The following is a 17712-nucleotide window of genomic DNA, read 5'->3' on the forward strand; positions in this document are numbered from 1 at the left end:
CTCAAGGTGTTGGCAATTTTCCTTCCACCCACCTGCTATTGTTCTTTGGTGTGTTAGGATGAAAGGAGTCAGGTTGATTCCCCTTAAGACAAAGGGGAATCAGACTGCAGAGGAGCATCACACCAGCTATTTTGCAATCATGCCTTTCAAGACTAGTACACTGGTAGTTCATGTGAGTCTGTGGCTAGGCCCAACTTGCCTGGCCTGTGCTGTGTGTGAACTGCAGGCAGAGGTGTACTGAGGGTCCCTTGTACCCCTGTCAAGGAGCTCTGTCAGCACCCTCTATCACTTTATGCCTTTGTTCTGTGGTTTGAGAAGGATGGGAAGCTGTTTCTCAGCCTCCTCTACCCCACTGGGCTGTTCGGAGGATAAAATGGAGAGGGAAGTAATCATTTTGCCATCTTGAGCTTCTTGGATGACAGGTGGGATAGAAACTTAGTAAGGAAAATAACATAGGTTTATCTTTAAAATAAAATAGGTTTGAAAATAGAGAAGCTTCCCTGTTGTGACTTGCCCACCTAGCTCAGGGTTGTCTATATCACATGAAAGGAAACTTTTGCCCTCCCAATGTTTCTCAACTGCAATTCCCATCAGCCCCAGCAGACATGATCAGTTGCTAAGGACAATGAGAGTTGTAGTTCAGCAACATCTTAAGGGCCAAAAGTTCCCCACAGCTGGTGTGCACTGACTGATCATGGTTCTGCAGGCTGTTAGATAGAGAAGGGTCTTTTCTGTTACCCACTACTTGGGGCCTTTTCATTAGCAACAGCAGGAACTGGAGCTGGGAATGTCTGAGTTATGGTTCCTCCCCACCCTTTTATTGAGATACCCTGGCCAGCTTTCAAGGAACCCTTGGATTTCCCAGAGCAGGGCGTGAAAGCATCTCCCCAAGGCTTAACAGAGCAATCCTAACTATAGGAAGCCAGCCCAACTTACACTGGTGTAAGTCAACCCTATTCCAAACTGTTTAGGAGCCTCCAGGAAGGCTGGCAGGTCGACAGGTGAGTGTGCGCCCAGGTTTTGAGGATTGGGTCCTAGGTCACATGACTGAGCTGAACATGGTTTGGAATGGGTGTGTCTCCTTTCCCTGTCCCTACCATACTCCTGTCACATCCCCCTTTAGGGGACTTATGCCACTTTAAGTTCCACATTCTTAAGTTCTGAATCTGGATGAGGAACTTATTCTGGTGTATCTCCAGTTCAGTTGGGGGTGTGGGCTTAACCCCATCTGCACTATACATTTAAAGCAGTATCATACCACTTTGAACAGTCATGGCTTCTCCAAAGACTCCTGGGAACTGCAGTGACTGAGCATGCTGAGAGATGTTAGGAGACCCCTATTCCTCCCACAGAGCTACTGTCACCAGAGTGGTTTAATCAATCCCTTTTCCCAGGGAGCTCTGTCAGTTGTAGCTCTGTGAGAGGAAAAGAGCTCTCCTAAACATCTCTCAGCACTCTTAACCAACTAAAGTTCCCAGGATTCTCTGGGGGAAGCAACGGCTGCTTAAAGTAGTATAATACTCCATAGTGCAGATGGAGCCGTATCCCAGTGTAGCTGGGAAAGTCCAAGATGTGTCAAATTCAAACTCTTTCATCCCAGTGGATCTTTGGTTTGACTGTGACTCCTTAAATCAGCCTTGAGTTAACGGCCATCACTTCCAAGGACTTGGGGAGAACTGGAATTCTTTCTCTCCTGGGCAGTTTTTCTGCTCAAACTGCCGCAGATGCTCTTTCCAACCTGTATGGGAAAATAGATGCATCCCTATACTTGGAGGGGGAAATAGAAAACAGCTCTTCCATACCCTTTCCCCACTTTCAATCACAACCTCCTGAGGCTACATAAAATTTAAAAAGTTTGCCACCTGCATCTCCCTTCTAACATCTGGTTCAACTCTGAAACCCTTTGGATGACTATAACATCCTCAAGGTTCTGGGCGGGCATTGTGAGTGGAGAGGAGCACACTATTAAAAGCATTGTATCTCGGCCATTTCCAGACACCCCTTCCAAAACCAGCTTGTTTCTCAATAATTGTAAGTGAGCTTCTGTGCCAGGCGCTTTTCAGACAGTAATTATTTTCCCATCAGAACTGACCACGCTCCCCCCTCTTGACTCAGCTCATTTTGCAGGACTGATGAGATTCATCCCACCTTGAATTCTCCAGCAGTTGTCCTGTAGGGTTGTTGACAGCTTGGCTTATCTGGACTGACAGCAGCCACTGCAGGTGGCAAAGGAATTTAGAAGCTGATCTAGCTGTCAGGTTTTCCTAGGGTGCTGGAATCAGGCAAGCAAGTACTAAGCAGATTTATGGGGAGACCCAAGGGCTGTAGAATTTGCTTTCCAAGAGGATAGAGCACCCAAGGATTCTCTTACCTGTAGAAGGTACCTTGTATTTTTGACCATAGGAAGTGTGATTCAGATCCTTGCACTCTCTCCAGTTTGAAGAAATGTGAAGGGGGCAGGGGGGGATTAACCCTTCCGTGGTCTTTCTGGATATCAGAATGATTTGAAGCATCTTATTTGGAACATCCATTTATGATTATGGATTTGTTAGGTTCAGCAACATAATGGGCTGCTACACCTCCACCCCCTGCATGCAAATATCTCTTTAGTGTTGTTGTTGTTGTTTAGTCGTTTAGTCGTGTCCGACTCTTCGTGATCCCATGGACCAGAGCACGCCAGGCACTTCTGTCTTCTGCTGCCTCCCGCAGTTTGGTCAAAGTCATGCTTATAGCTTCAAGAACACTGTCCAACCATCTCGTCCTCTGTCGTCCCCTTCTCCTTGTGCCCTCCATCTTTCCCAACATCAGGGTCTTTTCCAGGGAGTCTTCTCTTCTCATGAGGTGGCCAAAGTATTGGAGCCTCAGCTTCATGATCTGTCCTTCCAATCTCTCTAGTAGATTCTTTTAATAGTAGATTCTTTTAATAATATTTATTTATTTAAACAAGAAAACTCACTTCAATAACACACAAGAATAAGAAGAAACAAAGACAAAAGAATGAAATGAAAACTAAAATTAAACACACACACACATGACATATTTGAGCTGTTTCAGTCATATTCCCTGGAAAAAATAATTACTGGTGTTGTGGAGTAGGAATATTTTTAAAATGGACATTGTCGTCAAGGTCTTATGATATAAGCAGAGTCTTCTCTATAGCTGTATGTGCAAAAGCAAAATGCAGCTTCTCACTAATTAATTACACTCAGTGGTGCAGGACAAAAGATAGGAAGCAGGAGGAACAAAGATTTCTCCAAGCCCAGAAGCAACAGCTATGTACCCATCACAATAGAGAAACAAGTGAGACTCTTTCTACTCTGCTGCTTCAAATATTTCAGAAGGGCAGGGGGCAGAGGAAAGTCCAACTTTCTTTAGGCTATCCAGAATCATAAAAGGTATCTCATGAGAATCAGGGAGGAAAAAGTTCTGTCTCGCCCTGACAAGACAGTGGCAGCAGAAATGTCACTGCTTTGTGCAGATCAAACTGCTTTTGGATCAAGAATGGAAGGGAATAATAAATGTACCCAGACAAATGTGGGAGGTTCATTGGATGTACCAAGACAATTTTGCTTTTCCTTATATTTTAGTAGTCCTGATTTGCTGTCAGAGGAATCTGCTTCATACATGGCACGGCCTCATCCTGCACCTCTTCAATTTGGAAAAATTGAATTAAATTTTTCTATATTTGAGGGATATTTAGAACACAGAATTTCCTGGTTGTGAGACACACCCACACCCACACCCTGCTTAAAACTTTAAATACAAATTTGGATAAAAGATTTTAATAAAAGACAGCCTATAATGCAGCCCTGGGAGGCCAATCAATGGAATATCTTTTATTTGTTAAGATTTTTATTACTTTTTTTCCCCATAAAACAATAAGATATAGAGAACTAATGTAAATAAAAAAACAGAAAACAGCTACAAAAAGTACAGATGGAATAAGTACAACACAGAATCCTCTCTTAAAGATAGTTTTTAACTCACAGAAGGGAGCAGCCCCTCCTAGCTCTCACCTGGTATAACTTGCCTATCTCCTCCCAGCTTCTCACTCTGGGAGACCAACGTTTCTCTGCCTCCCACCCAGGGTCCTCCATCAACCATTTACACCACCCTGTGAGTATACCATCGCCGGACCTTGATAAAGGCCCTGTGCATAGGACTCCAAAGAAAAAAGAAGAAACAAAGAAGAGAGACGACAACAAATACAACAACAACAAAGAAAGAAAGAAAACAAGAAAAGAAGAAAATAAAAAGCAAAAGAAGCAGGAAGAAGAAAAGAGAGAAAGAAAGAAAAAGAGGGAAGGTAAAAAGAAAAAGAAACAATAAAGAAAGGTAAAAAGGACTCCCGGTTTTCCAAGAGAGGTGCTCTTAGCGGCTGGGTGGCTTATCTGTATGGAAGCATGATGTTCAGCATGTTCTAGATGTTATTGCACTCCCATCGAAGGAAGAAGTTTGTTGCTTGTGTGTGCTCTTCAGTTTTCCACCAGATGTATCCCTTTGGGGGCATAAAAAGCCTGACTTCCATGTTAGAGTGATGTAGCATGTTTATACATCGGGCTGCCCTTGAAGACTATCAAATTGTCCCACTGTTAAGATCTTCAGAAGCTCTCTTCTGCATGCCCCTGCCATTTGAGGTAACGTGGGTGACAATGTGGGAGAGGGACCTTTCGGTGGCGGTGCCTCAGCTGTGAAATACCCTTTTAATTTTCCCAAACATTTTACTTGATGTGGGGACCTTTTATCCCCCCGATGTTGCTGAAATAAATTCCCATCATCTCTAGCCATTGACTATGCTTGGGCTGGTGGAAGTTGTCGTTCAGCAACACCTGGCTGATGGAAGTTTTAGTTCAGCAACCATTGCCATAGCTGCCTTACCAATATGTTTGTCCAGCTCAGCATCGATGGAATGGTTGCTTATTATGGTGGAGCCCAGATAGACAAAATCATCTACCACCTCAAGCATGTGGTCACCAATGCTGATGTGTGGAATTCTGGCAATGTTCTGATCCAGGATTCTGGTCTTTGTCAGGCTGATGGTGAGGCGGAACTCCAGGCAAGGTTGGGCAAAATGGTTGATGAGTCTCTATAGAGCTTGCTTGAAGTGCACTGTCAAGGCTGCATCATCTACAAACAACATACCTTGGATAGGAACCCACTGCACTTTGGTCCTGTTGTGGAGACGTGCCAGGTTGAACTTGCCTCTGGAATGGAAGTGCACACTGTCTTCAGTCAAGCTGAATGCATAGGAGAGCAAAAGGGAGATATGCCAAAGAGTGGTGAGAACACAGCCCTGTTTTACACCACTCTTTATAGGGAAGGCATCTGAGGATGAACTGTCATACTGGGTGGTGAGTGGAGCTCTTAAAGGACCCATGTTTTGCTCCAGGCTCTAACATCCCTTTGGTCTTCTGACTTTTCCTTGGGGGACCTGTTGGCATCTCAAATATGGAGCAATAGGTGAATGTAAGGCTTTGGACAATTTGAGAGGGGTGCATGTGGCATTAGGAAGTGCACAGCATTTCCCTTCAGTCAATATGGGCTGCTGATGTCTGTCTGATTTCCCATCAGACAGGTGGCTCCTCCTATCATTTGGTCATCTCCAGGTGGAGCTTCAGATGCCCTGGGTTCAACATTCCACCTTTTTGAAGTTGTGTCTTCCAGGGTCATTGTTGGGATCACTTCTCAGCTTCAAGTGTCCCCTTCTACCAGCCGGTCATTGGGGTCTTGACAGACGTGGTAGGTATATGGTTATTGGAAGCCATCTATCTTTGTAAGAGATGACATATGTGGACATATATTTCCTTTTATATATAGAAAAAGAAGCATAATAAATAAATTAACATCAATTTATGGGACCAGGATGTGATATATTTTGATACATATTTAAAATGCAGGGCTGTCTCAAGAACTTGAACTGAGGCCAACAATGGAAGGTGTCTTTTATTGGGAAGGGAGTCTTCTTTATGGCAGGGGAGACAGGCTAAAAAGAAGCAAGAAATATAGGAGCTCTAGGGAGCAATGCAGATCTGAACCCTTTAAAGCTGCAAAAAACTACAGCTGATACTCACTGCCCAAGGGCATAATAATAACTGCTTCAACATGCTGCCCCTAGCTCTCATAGCGACAGCCTGGGGATTTGTATGTTTGCTGAATTTCAGCAATCCAATATGCCCAGGGTGCGGTCTGAAGGCAAATAATTTCAAGCTAAGCAGGTCTGGGTCTCCTCATGGGCCCATTGGGAGACCTCTTGGAAACCACATGTATGACCCCATGTTGGAAGAAAGGAAGGATATAAAATTAACAAATTTTAAAAATGTCTGTGGTCTGTTATATGCCTTATATTTTTCACACTGAGAGATGTCCATATAGGAAAGGAGTTGCCTGCCATAATGTGTGCTGTTTTTTTCTTTACGCTACTAACACTCTTGCAGCCCCATTCTTGCATTTTCTTAAAGATCTATCTCTGTGTAGGAAAAGCTGAATGTCTGAAGTGCCTTTAAAGGCTAGATGAGCCTTGGGAATATATTCCAACATGTTCTCTCTATTCCTGAGTGGGCTGAAAATGTTGCAACTTGGGACAAACTTCTCCCCTCACTGAACAAGTTCTTCACAGAGATGCCACAAGCCAGTGCCTTGGTCTATCTGACTCAGTATGGCTGACACTGAGTGGTAGTTGTGAGATTTTGACCAGCTTCGGTCCATCTGAAGCTGATACAGGCTCGTCTTATCTTGAGCCCAAGCAGAGCGTCGTCACACAGCAGAAGGATAAGCAGTATGTGCTACATTCTTAATTTTTATTTACACTCTTGCATCTTGCCTCTGTGAGAGCAGAGAAGCAACACCTCTCAGAAACAAAGAACACCGAGAGAACAGTGAAAAACAGGAAACCAGTGAATGTCACATCCAGTCTCCCATTCCCGTGGGAATCCAACAGTAACTCTGACTGTGGAATGCAAAACAATGTCTTGTGACTGCAGTTGCTGCTCAGTGAGGGAAATAGAAACCAACAGTAGTGACCCTCTAGGGCAGGGGTCCCCAAACTAAGGCCTGTGGGGTGGGTAAGGCCTGAAGGACATGTTTATCCGGCCTGCAGCGACCCCCACTGCCGCTGCCCACTCTTATCAGTGCTGCGCTGCACAGCTGCCCACTTCTGGGTCAGAGGAGTACCGGAAACAACTTGCGCGCATGCACAAGTGTTATTAACGCATGCACGTTATTTCTGGTGCACATCTGGGTCGGAGGAGGCCTGTGCACATGCACACAAGCTATTTCCGGTGCTCCTCTGACCCAGAGGTGCGCCGGAAATAGTGTGTGCACACGCGTATGGGCACACGCTCCCCAGCCCTCTGGCTTGCTGCGCGATTGGTGCTGGAGACACCGACCCGAGGCGTGGTAAATTTGCTGACCCCTACTCTAGGGTTTCAGGCAGGAGGACTTCTCAGCTCTACCTGGAGAGGCTGAGGATTGAATCTGGGAAACTTTGGCATGCAAAGCATATGTTCTATCCCCAAGGTAAAGTTCCAACTCCTAGCTGCCGCCACCACCCTTTCACAGCTGTTGTGGATGGGGAAATCAAATGACTTTTGTTGCACTGCCTTGGTCTGATGTGCTTCTCTCCTGGCATGGGAGGAGGCGTCAGTGATCATACCTATATCTAGACCCGGAAGATGTGTTCTGCAGCTCTGGCACTCTCAGGTTGGTTGTTGTACATGGAGCTGGAGATGAAGAATTGAGTGGGATGCTGGAGAATGTCAAACATAAAGTGCTGCAGGTGCCTGGTACTACAGGAAGGGTCATAGGTCAGCATCTGTTTTGCACGAGAAGGTCCCAGGTTCCATCACTGGCATCTCCAGGTAGGACTGGGAATATTCCCTGTCTGATACCCTGGAGCCAGTGTGCACAATACTGAGCTAGATGGACTAGTGGCTTGACTCAGAGGCTCACCCACACTTACCCTTTGCTCTGCACTTGTAGGCGCAGGTCCAGGCTTCCCAAGTCTGTGTCAGAGCACTCTTCCTTTTCCTTTTGCCCTTCCACTTTCCCTGCAAAAACCTACTCTTTACCGCTGAAGCAGAGCAAACAGCAATCCATGCAAAACCCAAATTGACACGTGCTCCAATTTAGCAGTAAAGATTGAGTTTTCCTGGGGAAAGTGGCATCGGGGGGGGGGGGGAGTGGCAAAGGGCAAAAGGTAAAGGACCCCTGACAGTTGTCTAGTCGTGAATGACTCTGGGGTTATGGCACTCATCTCGCTTTACAGGCCAAGGGAGCCGACATTTGTCTGCAGACAGTATTTCCGGGTCATGTGGCCAGCATGACAAAGCCGCTTCTGGCGAAACCAGAGCAGCGCATGGAAACGTCGTTTACCTTCTTGCCGGAGCAGTATCTATTTATCTACTTGCACTTTGACGTGCTTTCAAGCTGCTAGGTTGGCAGGAGCTGGGACAGAGCAATGGGAGCTCACCCCGTCACAGGGATTTGAACCACCAACCTTCTGATTGGCAACCCCTAGGCTCTGTGGTTTACACCACAGCACCATCCATGTCCTGGGCAAAAGGTAAGTGTGGCTAAACCCTAAGTATAAGGCAGTTTCTTCTATTTGCCAGGCAAAGGCAGAATATCAAGCTTTCCTGCTGCAGCACATACCTTCTACAGCTAATGAGAGGTCAAAGCGCACACACATTGAGTTTTGGCTCACTAGACTTGATCCCAGCCCTACCACTGGCTCCAGCATCCCTGGCTGTGTGACACTATGCAGCAAGGCCTTTGCCGGAATTTCCTGGCTAAATGTCTGGGTGTTATTTCAGCCACTGCTGAGGGGGGCTGCACTTTGCACAGGCAAGAACTATGATCACGCTAACTGCCGACCACCTATGCCTGTAATTAACTGCTGGGTAAGCAAGGGGGAATTAGCAGTGCACTGTAGACTCGGCTTCCAATCAAGAGTTTAATCATGCAGCCTGCAAACAGCAAGATACACAGTTATTAATCTTCGAACTGTGTGGTAACCTCAAGTATAATTCCCAATTAATCAGTGGGAGGCAGACACGGCTCAATATTTACAAGCATTTGTAGCATTAAATGCTAATTTATAGCATTAATGTGATTAAAGGGGGGTATTGCTTATGCAGTGACGTGGGTCAACCTAGTTAAGACTTGGACCCTGTTCTTCAGACTATGTTGCAAGTGAGGAGTTTAGCACAATATAATCAGATCCCCAATAACAACCCCATTTTGTCCAGTTTGTGCTGCTTCCCAGAATGCCCAACTCAGAACTTTCCCAGAGAATAGAATAAATAAGTAGCCAGGCTGCATATTACTCTTACCACATGGAAGGCCAGCCCAGTTTTCCTTCTTCAGAAGAACGAGGGCTCCCTCCTGATGTGTGAATAGAGCTGGCACGGCTTGAAGTCCTACTGACAGAGAAGCTCCCAGCCAGTTTTCTCCTTCTGTTTCTTACCTACAGTTTGGGATACCATTTTGATTGGATTTTATACAAATAGTCACAGCCATGCTGGACACAGCAGGCATGCCAGCTATCTGTGGTAGAGCAGAAAGTGAAGTCACTGCCCCTCCAGCCCAAGAGGAACTTGGGAAACTCATGTGAATTCTGCTTTGATTCCTGGCCACTTTGAAGAGGACTCCTGGTCCATCATGAACAGCACCCCCTTCTGGGTGTGTGTGAAGGAAGAGGGACTCCATCAAGCACATTGACCTCCAGGAAGTATACTATAGCACAGGACGCTCCAACTTTTCATACCAAGTGGGCCACAAGACTACTTCAACAGGGACCCTGCCAAGTTGTGAAAGCACCACCTAGGCCATGAGAAGCAGGACTCTAGGATCCTGTCAGACCCCTGTGCCTCATTTCCCTGGCTTTGGGAAGGCAGCATGAGGGCTGTGGGAAGGGGGCATCAAATATTGTTGAGGGCCATCAAAAAAAGGCCTTGAGGGCTGCATTCAGGCTGAATGTTGGACTACCCTGCTATAGCACATACACTGACTGTAAAGATCCATTGGCTTGTCCAGAGTAATCCGGTTGGATTGCTTTTATGTGGCATAAGGAGAGTAGGGCATACTTGCTAATCCCCAAGTGTGGCATCAACATGAGAGAGAATTCAATTAACAACAATCTGAGCTCAGTGAGAAGAGAAGACTCCCAGGAAAAGATCCTGATGTTGGGAAAGATTGAGGGCACAAGAAGGGGATGACAGAGGACGAGATGGTTGGACAGTGTTCTTGAAGTTTGACGAAACTGTGGGAGGCAGTGGAAGACAGGAGTGCATGCTCTGGTCCATGGGGCACAAAGAGTCAGACATGACTAAACAACTAAACAACAACAACATCTGAACTCAGATCCTGGTCATTCTGAGGCAGGCTTCCTCAACCTCGGCCCTCCAGATGTTTTGAGACTACAATTCCCATCACCCCTGACCACTGGTCCTGCTAGCTAGGGATCATGAGAGTTGTAGGCCAAAAACAACTGGAGGGCCGAGGTTGAGGAAGCCTGTTCTGAGGGGTAAGCAGGCTCCTTTGGGTTTAGTTACTACCTGCCCCTGCCTCTTTTTTTCGTCTGTTTCTTCCTCCCACCAACTTTTCTGGCTGGGAAAGGAAACAGGGCTGCCATAATGGAAAATGGGAGAGTGGGCGTAAAAGTGATGCAATGGATGGCAGCAATCATTACAGGACCCCCCCCCCCCCGACACACCAAGAGTACTTAATTCCTCCGGTTTGAAAATCACCACTTATTTTTAATGGAACAGTTTTTGACACCAGAACCACCTGCACTTTTTCATCCTGGCAAGTTGTTCCTGGGCAGCTTCCTTTCTCAACAACTTTGCTGCCTGCTTGTGAACTATCCATTTTTGGACTGTCCATCACTTTTGACTCTCACTGGAAGGGAAACAAAGGGGGCCAACCTCTCAGTACCGAATGCATCTGCAGGTACTTTTCAGCTGCCAAGTAAGCCAGATCACAGTGGGGATATTTGGAAGAGAGGGTGGCAAGCCAACTCACTGGTCTTGCGGATGGAGAATCTCATTCTGCAAGGAGCCTATAGGAGAGGCTGAGGGTGCTGGGATGCCTCACTCGGTGTTAACTTTAGCACAGCCAGGCCACCCCATGTGATCCGCCACAGCTGATCAGCCTCTTTCCTTCTGGAGCAAAGTGAAGAGCTAGTATGTTCACAGACCCTGCTGGGTGGCAGCTCAGCCAATGACTCATAGCATAACACACACAAGGATCAGTGTGCATTTAAATTTGCCATGGCAACAAATAGTCCACCAGCGGTAATTACATAGATTGTCATGGAGACAGGGCAAAAGAAACAGAATTAGTTCCCAGTTCTTTCAGGAGAAAGACCATCTCTGAAGTTCCTGGCATAGGATCCCCAGGGAGGATGTAAGAGAAAAGAGGCTGCACTACCTCCAGCCCTAAAAAAAGATGCTCTCTGCCAAATAGCTGGTCTATGGCAACACAATCTCTGGTTTATGAGATAGCTGTAAATGTCTCTTCACTTTCCCATTGCTTAGGGGTGAAAATATTAAATGAGAGAAATACATGCAGACAAAGTAAAAGATGTATAGGTTTACCCCTGAGATAAGAGGCAGCGGATCCCTGGGTACCAGTTTCTGGAGAACATCTGCAAGTAAGGGCTATTGTCATCTTGCCCTGCACGCGGGCTTTCCATAGGCAGCAACTGGCAACTCTGGAAAGGAGGATGCTGGGTGAGATAGGCCATGGGTCTGATCCTGCAGGGCTCTACTTGTGACCCAGAGGATTTGGACAATGCCTCCTCTATCCACCACTCACTCACTCACTCACTCACTCACTCACTCACTCACTCACTCATCCATCCTTCACTACACCAACCTTGAAGCCTCTCCCCCATGATTTGCAGATAATGCCACCTTTTGTCAAAGAAAAAAGCACAGGATTCTGTATTTGTGTCCTTTGGTCTTAGCAGAGATTCTGACTAACTAGCCTTGTTAAAGGACTGAAAGCCCTGTTTTGATAAACTCTTCTGTTCCAGTGGCATTCTTTAGCAGGAGCAGTATTCATCAGTCTCAATATATATCAGGAGGAGGAGCCACGTACGGTTAGCAATGCTATGTTTTCATTTATTTCCCTAGACCCAAGCTCCTCACCTCACAGTCTTGATCAGCCTCAACGTATGAGCAGTTTTATAGGTTGCACTCTTCTTGGACAGTGGGCGGAAATGTGTGAGGGGGAGGAACAATCTCTAAATATGGGTAACAGTCCCAGTGAGAACTGCAAATGGTGGTGGGTGAGTTCTGCCATCACAAATGTAAGAACATTAGAAGAGCCCTGCTGGATCAGAGGAAAAGGCTCACCTAGATCAACATCTTGTTCTCACAGTGATTGACCAGGTAGAACATAGCCCTCATGGCTAGTAGCCACGAATTGATCTAAAGAAAGATGTGCAGGTGTGTAGGTCGGCCTGTGAGACAGTTCATACTTGTGTGTATGTGAGAAATATGGCACACATATCTTGCACTGCTTTTTTTTGCTAGGCTTTACCTGTAACAAATCACATTTTTTTAAAGGATCCATTATTTGGTTCAACATTTCCACTCTCTCCCTCCCTCTCCCTCCCCACCTCTTCTTAGATTTTTTTGTAAACCCCTACAAACTCCCTTTTTCTCTCCCCCATCTCCAATAGTGGCGACAGAACTGACTCAGAAGTGCTATGCTAAAAAAACAGCATGTTGTAGAGGAGATTTTCCCTTTGACACATGCCCTTGCCAAGCCTGGCATGCCACCGCCTTGATCAGAAGCAGTGCCGGTGGACAATGAAGGACCCCTTCTCATTGTAGGCCTGCCGGTCGATCCACACGTTCTGGAAAGAGTTGAGCGACGCCACAATGGAGCCACCCAACCAGGCAGAGAAGGTGCGGTTGGGGGAAGCCAGGATGCCCACCTTTTTGGATGGCTCCATCTTCTGCAGTTCCTTCTTAATCCTCTCGGAAAAGCCACGAAGCATGGTAGTTCCACCAGCCAGCAGCACGTTGGCAAGCAGGTCCGCTTGTCGCTCTGGCTTGCATTTCCTGATGCTGCTTATAGCTTGGACATGAAGCCCCACCTCTGGGAAGCCCAGCATGGTCGGATTGAAGAGGATCTCTGAGCAGCGGAAGCGCTCACTGCCGATGGAGATAACCTGCCTGTCAGGAAGGGTGTAGTCCATGAGGTATTTCTTCTCATCAGCATTCAGCTCACCCTCATATTCCTCCGGGATATAGCAGCACTTCTCCTTGATCTGACATACCACCTCCATTTCATCCTTATGGAAAGGGTTCCCAGATTCTCCCATCAACTTGGCCAGGTATTCCGTCAGGGCATTGCCTGCTATGTCCAGTCGGTAGGTGGCATGAGGTAAAATGTAGCCATCGTGGACAGGAGCGGTGTAGGATGTCCCATAGCCAGAGCCAATCACCAGCCCGCCTGTCCGGCCGTAGGAATACACCGACAAAAGGGACTGATGAGCCACAAACATGGCTGGCACCTCAAAGTTCTCAAAGAGCAGCTCCGCCATTTTCTCGCGGTTAGTCGTTGGGGACATGGGGGAATCGGTGACCAGCACAGCGAGCTCTTCAGGGCACACACTGAGCTCTGTGTAGAAGACATGGTGCCACAGCATCTCTAGGGCATCCCAATCTGTCACGACCCCATGGGTCATTACCTGGTGTGTGCTCACCTCCGCACGCCGCTGTGGGATGCTCTTCCCAATGTAGTACAATGGGCTTTCCTTGGTCCTGTACCTTGGCACCCCCACAACACTTGGCACAATGGATCTCGGCTTCTCATCCCCAGCCAGGCCACTCTTGGTGTATCCAGTGCCTGTGTCTATAACAACGGCAGCATAGTCTTTGTACTTGTCTGATGGGCATGATGAGGAGTCTGACGGGAGGCCCTTTGAGCTTGGTCTGAGCCCTACAGGGCCAGGACTCTTGGACTTCTTAGGGTAGTGCATTGTGATGGGATCTTTCAGAGGCTATGTCCCTTTGTTCTGATGCTATCACAAGACCAGACAGTGGTCCAACAGCCTCAGAGGGAAAGAAAGAATCTTCCCATCAGTACAGAAGGCAAGAACCGTGTTGCCATAACAATCACCTGTGATGTGGCCACAGCAGAATGACATCATAAGAATGAGGGATGAGATGAAGGTGTTTTCATTCTAATAAAGATATTGAAATGAAACTGAACTGACACCCACTGAGACCTTACCACAATACTTGACATACGTCTATGGTTTCCATGATTGACATCCACTCTAGACACCGTGTGATATTTAATGGGTTTATCCTCATCAATTATTTCATAGAATCATAGAATTGTAGAGTTGGCAGGGACCATGAGGATCATCTAGTCCACCCCCTGCAATGCAGAAATATTTTACCCATTGTGGGGCTCGAACCCACAACCCTGAGATTAAGAGTTTCCTGCTCTACTGACACAGCAAACTTCACAGAATGACAAAAGCAAACACATGTTAGCTAAGGAACTTGTTGCCTAAACTGACGTTTGATTCAGTTGTGGTGTGTGCAATAATCTTCTGTGCCTTCTCAATCTGAAGTTCATGTCAGCTGCTTTTATTATACCCTGACTGTGCCTTTCCCCTCCCCTTTTTGGGTCTGAATTTTAGGTATGGGACTAATAGTGCACTATTCGTCCATTGGGGTCGGGTGAGGACCCCAAAACCTCCTGCAATGATTTTGCAATGTTCTTTGCAGATAAAGTCGCTCAGAGGGAAAGGGAAGGAGATGGAGTCACACAGAGGCAGAAGGAGAACTATGCTATCTTGAATTGCTGTGAACTCTGCTCTCTTTTACCTCTGGCATCACCCCCCCCCCGAATAAAAGACAGAACAAAAGATTCCCCCCTTTGGATTTAGCTGTCTGATCAGGACTGGAAAAGCATTCCCCGAATGAGCTTGGCAGAGGAGGGAGCTGCAAATGCGATGTAAAAGGATGCAGCACAGACTGGATTAATTTAAGTGAGTGTTGATGGACACATGCAATTCTCGCTGGTGCACAGGGGCAGTGGTGTAGCGTGGGTTGTCAGCACCTGGGGCAAGGCAAGTAATTTGCGCCCCCTAACCCATGGATTTGCGCCCCTAACCCGTGGATTTGCGCCCCCTAACCCTAACCCCCAGATGTTGCGCCCGGTGCGGCTGGCCCCCCCTGCACCCCCCACGCTACGCCACTGCACAGGGGACTGAATGTCCCCAACTCCATGGCAAACATGAAGGGTTTCATTTTCTGTTGATGCTCCTGAAAGAATGGGCACATTGTTCAGTTAGAGCACCAGTTCTCCACAGAAAGACTTGAGAGTAGAGATCTCTGGTGGAATGTCAGGAAGCTCTTCTACTCAGCATCCTGGTTCTTACTCCCGGTCAGATGTTTCCTTTGGGGCCCATGACACTGTAGAAACTGCAGGAAACCTTTAGAAGCCAGAACAGGGCACACACTTCCACTCTATGCTCATATATTTCTATGATGGCTATCTGGTCTGCCTCCTCTGTCAGAGATATTAAGGCTCTGTGTACCAGTTGCAAGGAATCATGAGGGAGAGAGGGTGCTATTTCGCTCAGGTCCTTCTTGTCATCTTCTTCTTCTTTGGCAATCACTCATAGCCAAGTAACCATAAACATGGTCCTCAAAAGTGAGTCCATAAGTGACTTTTTGTGTTATCCAATAAAGTCCATATATTCCATGTTCCAAAGTTCAATTGTCTTTTACGACCGCTGGGTGGTGACCCCACTGGGCGCGGTAATCCAGTCGGGGAAAAGGGAGGCAGATTATATTTAGGGCACCTTTTCTAGCCCCTTCCCTCTTTTCGGAGTGAGCAGAGTGGATCCTAAATAGGGCTGCTCAGTCATGGATACAGCTGCTGAGCTGCTCAACTGCCTCATTCCTTGAGTCAGAGCGACTGAATCTATATCCAGCGCCCATGTGCCGGTTCATGACTAGGGGCTTCAGGATTACACAGTCCTGCCCCCATTACCATTTGCCGATTGCCATGGGACGTTTTGGGGTTTGGGATGGGTTTTTGGAAGATGCCAGTGCGTGAATTTGTTTTATGTGTGTAGATCAGTGCATGCTGACCAACACACAGTCTTCGCAGTAGGCTCTATTCTAATGGCATGAGTAATCATGACCAGTAGATTCATGTTGTAGTGGAGCAATAGCCTTTCCTATTCCTCTCCTTCCAGAGCCCCTGATCTGCATTTTAGTGTGAGAGGTCCCCTTGGCAACTTGCTGGCCATTGTGAGGACAGGATGATGGACTAGATGGGTCTTTGGCCTGATCCAGCAGGCTCTTCTTACGTTTTTGTGCTGGGGTTTCATCTGATCCTATTATACTCACTCACCTGGGAGTAAGCTTCACAGAACTCAGTGTGTTACATTTCTCAGTAGACATGTGTAGCATTAATCTCTTGTTCCCAGTGTATGCATTTATGGAAGCAATGGCCTTAGATCTTTAGCCTTGGCTACTCCCTGTCCCTACCTATTACCCGCTTGGGAAAAGGGGTGTATGATTGTCCTAAGGGCGCAGTCTCCTTGCTCAGCTGCTTGAGAGAGAGGCAAAGGTTCAGAATGAGCCTTCTGATAAATGGCAGAAACAGTTGACTTTCCCTTGCTAAAGTAGCTCTTTGTCCTCTGGCCACAGGGAACTGTCTCACTCTTAAAAAAAAATAAAAAAAAAATCCTGTGTGGCTAATCTGCCCATGTCTGCTTAATTCTTTCTGACTGGCAGAGAAGCAACTCTGTTCTCCCTGCATTCAGCCAGCTTTGTCATTAATGCAGTTAATTCCAGAGCCAGAGGGTGAGCCTGGGAGATCCATAGCAATGCAGGCAGGCCATTCGCACTGCTGGCAGAGCCGGGGGGCAGGAATAGCAATTGAACTCACCATGCTAGATTTACTATGTATACTAAGTCAGGGCGAATCCTGATGCATATCCGACGGGCACCAAACATCAAGACCTGTTCAGGGTAAGATTCAGAGCATCTCACCATCAGTGGGTTGACATGAAACCCAATTGTGGATGACCCAGCAGCATCCCTTCTCCCCACCCACCCACACTGCTTCATCAGAGTGCTTGTTACATGTGCAAGATGCAGGGATGATGCAATGCCAGGACACCGTGATACTAATTGACATTAAAAACCATATTGTGTAAGTCCATCCGCAGTGGCATCCTGCAGCTGTGACATGCTGCTGTCTACTTCTAAAAACATCTGTGGCTCCAATGTTAAAGAGTTGCAATGACGTGGATGCCTGTGACTAATACTGGACCGTTTAGGTGTGTTCCAAGGCAATTTTCAATAACTCACTCCTTGTTCCACTTTACTGTCAAGAATTGTGTGTCGGTTAATGTGTACCTGCAAGATGGAGGGTCAATGGATGGTCCTTCTATCTTTGATCGAGGAGATGTGCCAGGTAAATTTCTCAGCATCAGAATTCTACCCATTACATATCTGGGGAACTGCTTTGAATTTTACACTGCAGCTTGCCAAACCTGAAATGCATATATAACAGAAATGTAGGCATATGAAAATAAATTTTATGAAATAAAATAATAAGCCTACACAGATGCTTAGAAAGTTGAGATGATTTTAATGTGTTTTAGTACTTTAAATTTGTATGTTTTAAAGTATGGTTGTGATTTCCCCCCCTTGATTTCACTCT

At 46.7% G+C, this 17712-nt stretch overlaps 1 long non-coding RNA gene and 1 pseudogene across 2 annotated transcripts; both read right to left on the minus strand.

The window, feature by feature from the left end:
- Positions 1 to 10728: 10728 nt before the first annotated feature.
- On the minus strand, positions 10729 to 12256 carry LOC307210575. The gene is made up of 2 exons (XR_013836072.1): positions 11827 to 12256; positions 10729 to 11794 (listed from the first exon to the last, which is right to left on the minus strand). It is a non-coding gene; the product is annotated as an uncharacterized lncRNA (long non-coding RNA).
- Positions 12257 to 12708: 452 nt separating this feature from the next.
- LOC307210574 (actin, cytoplasmic pseudogene) lies at positions 12709 to 14102 on the minus strand (annotated as a pseudogene). The gene has a single exon. The product of its transcript is annotated as an actin, cytoplasmic pseudogene (transcript).
- Between the last annotated feature and the right edge of the window lie 3610 nt (positions 14103 to 17712).

Source organism: Podarcis cretensis (assembly GCF_951804945.1).
Source record: "Podarcis cretensis genome assembly, chromosome: 2".
Classification (NCBI taxonomy): Eukaryota; Metazoa; Chordata; class Lepidosauria; order Squamata; family Lacertidae; genus Podarcis; species Podarcis cretensis.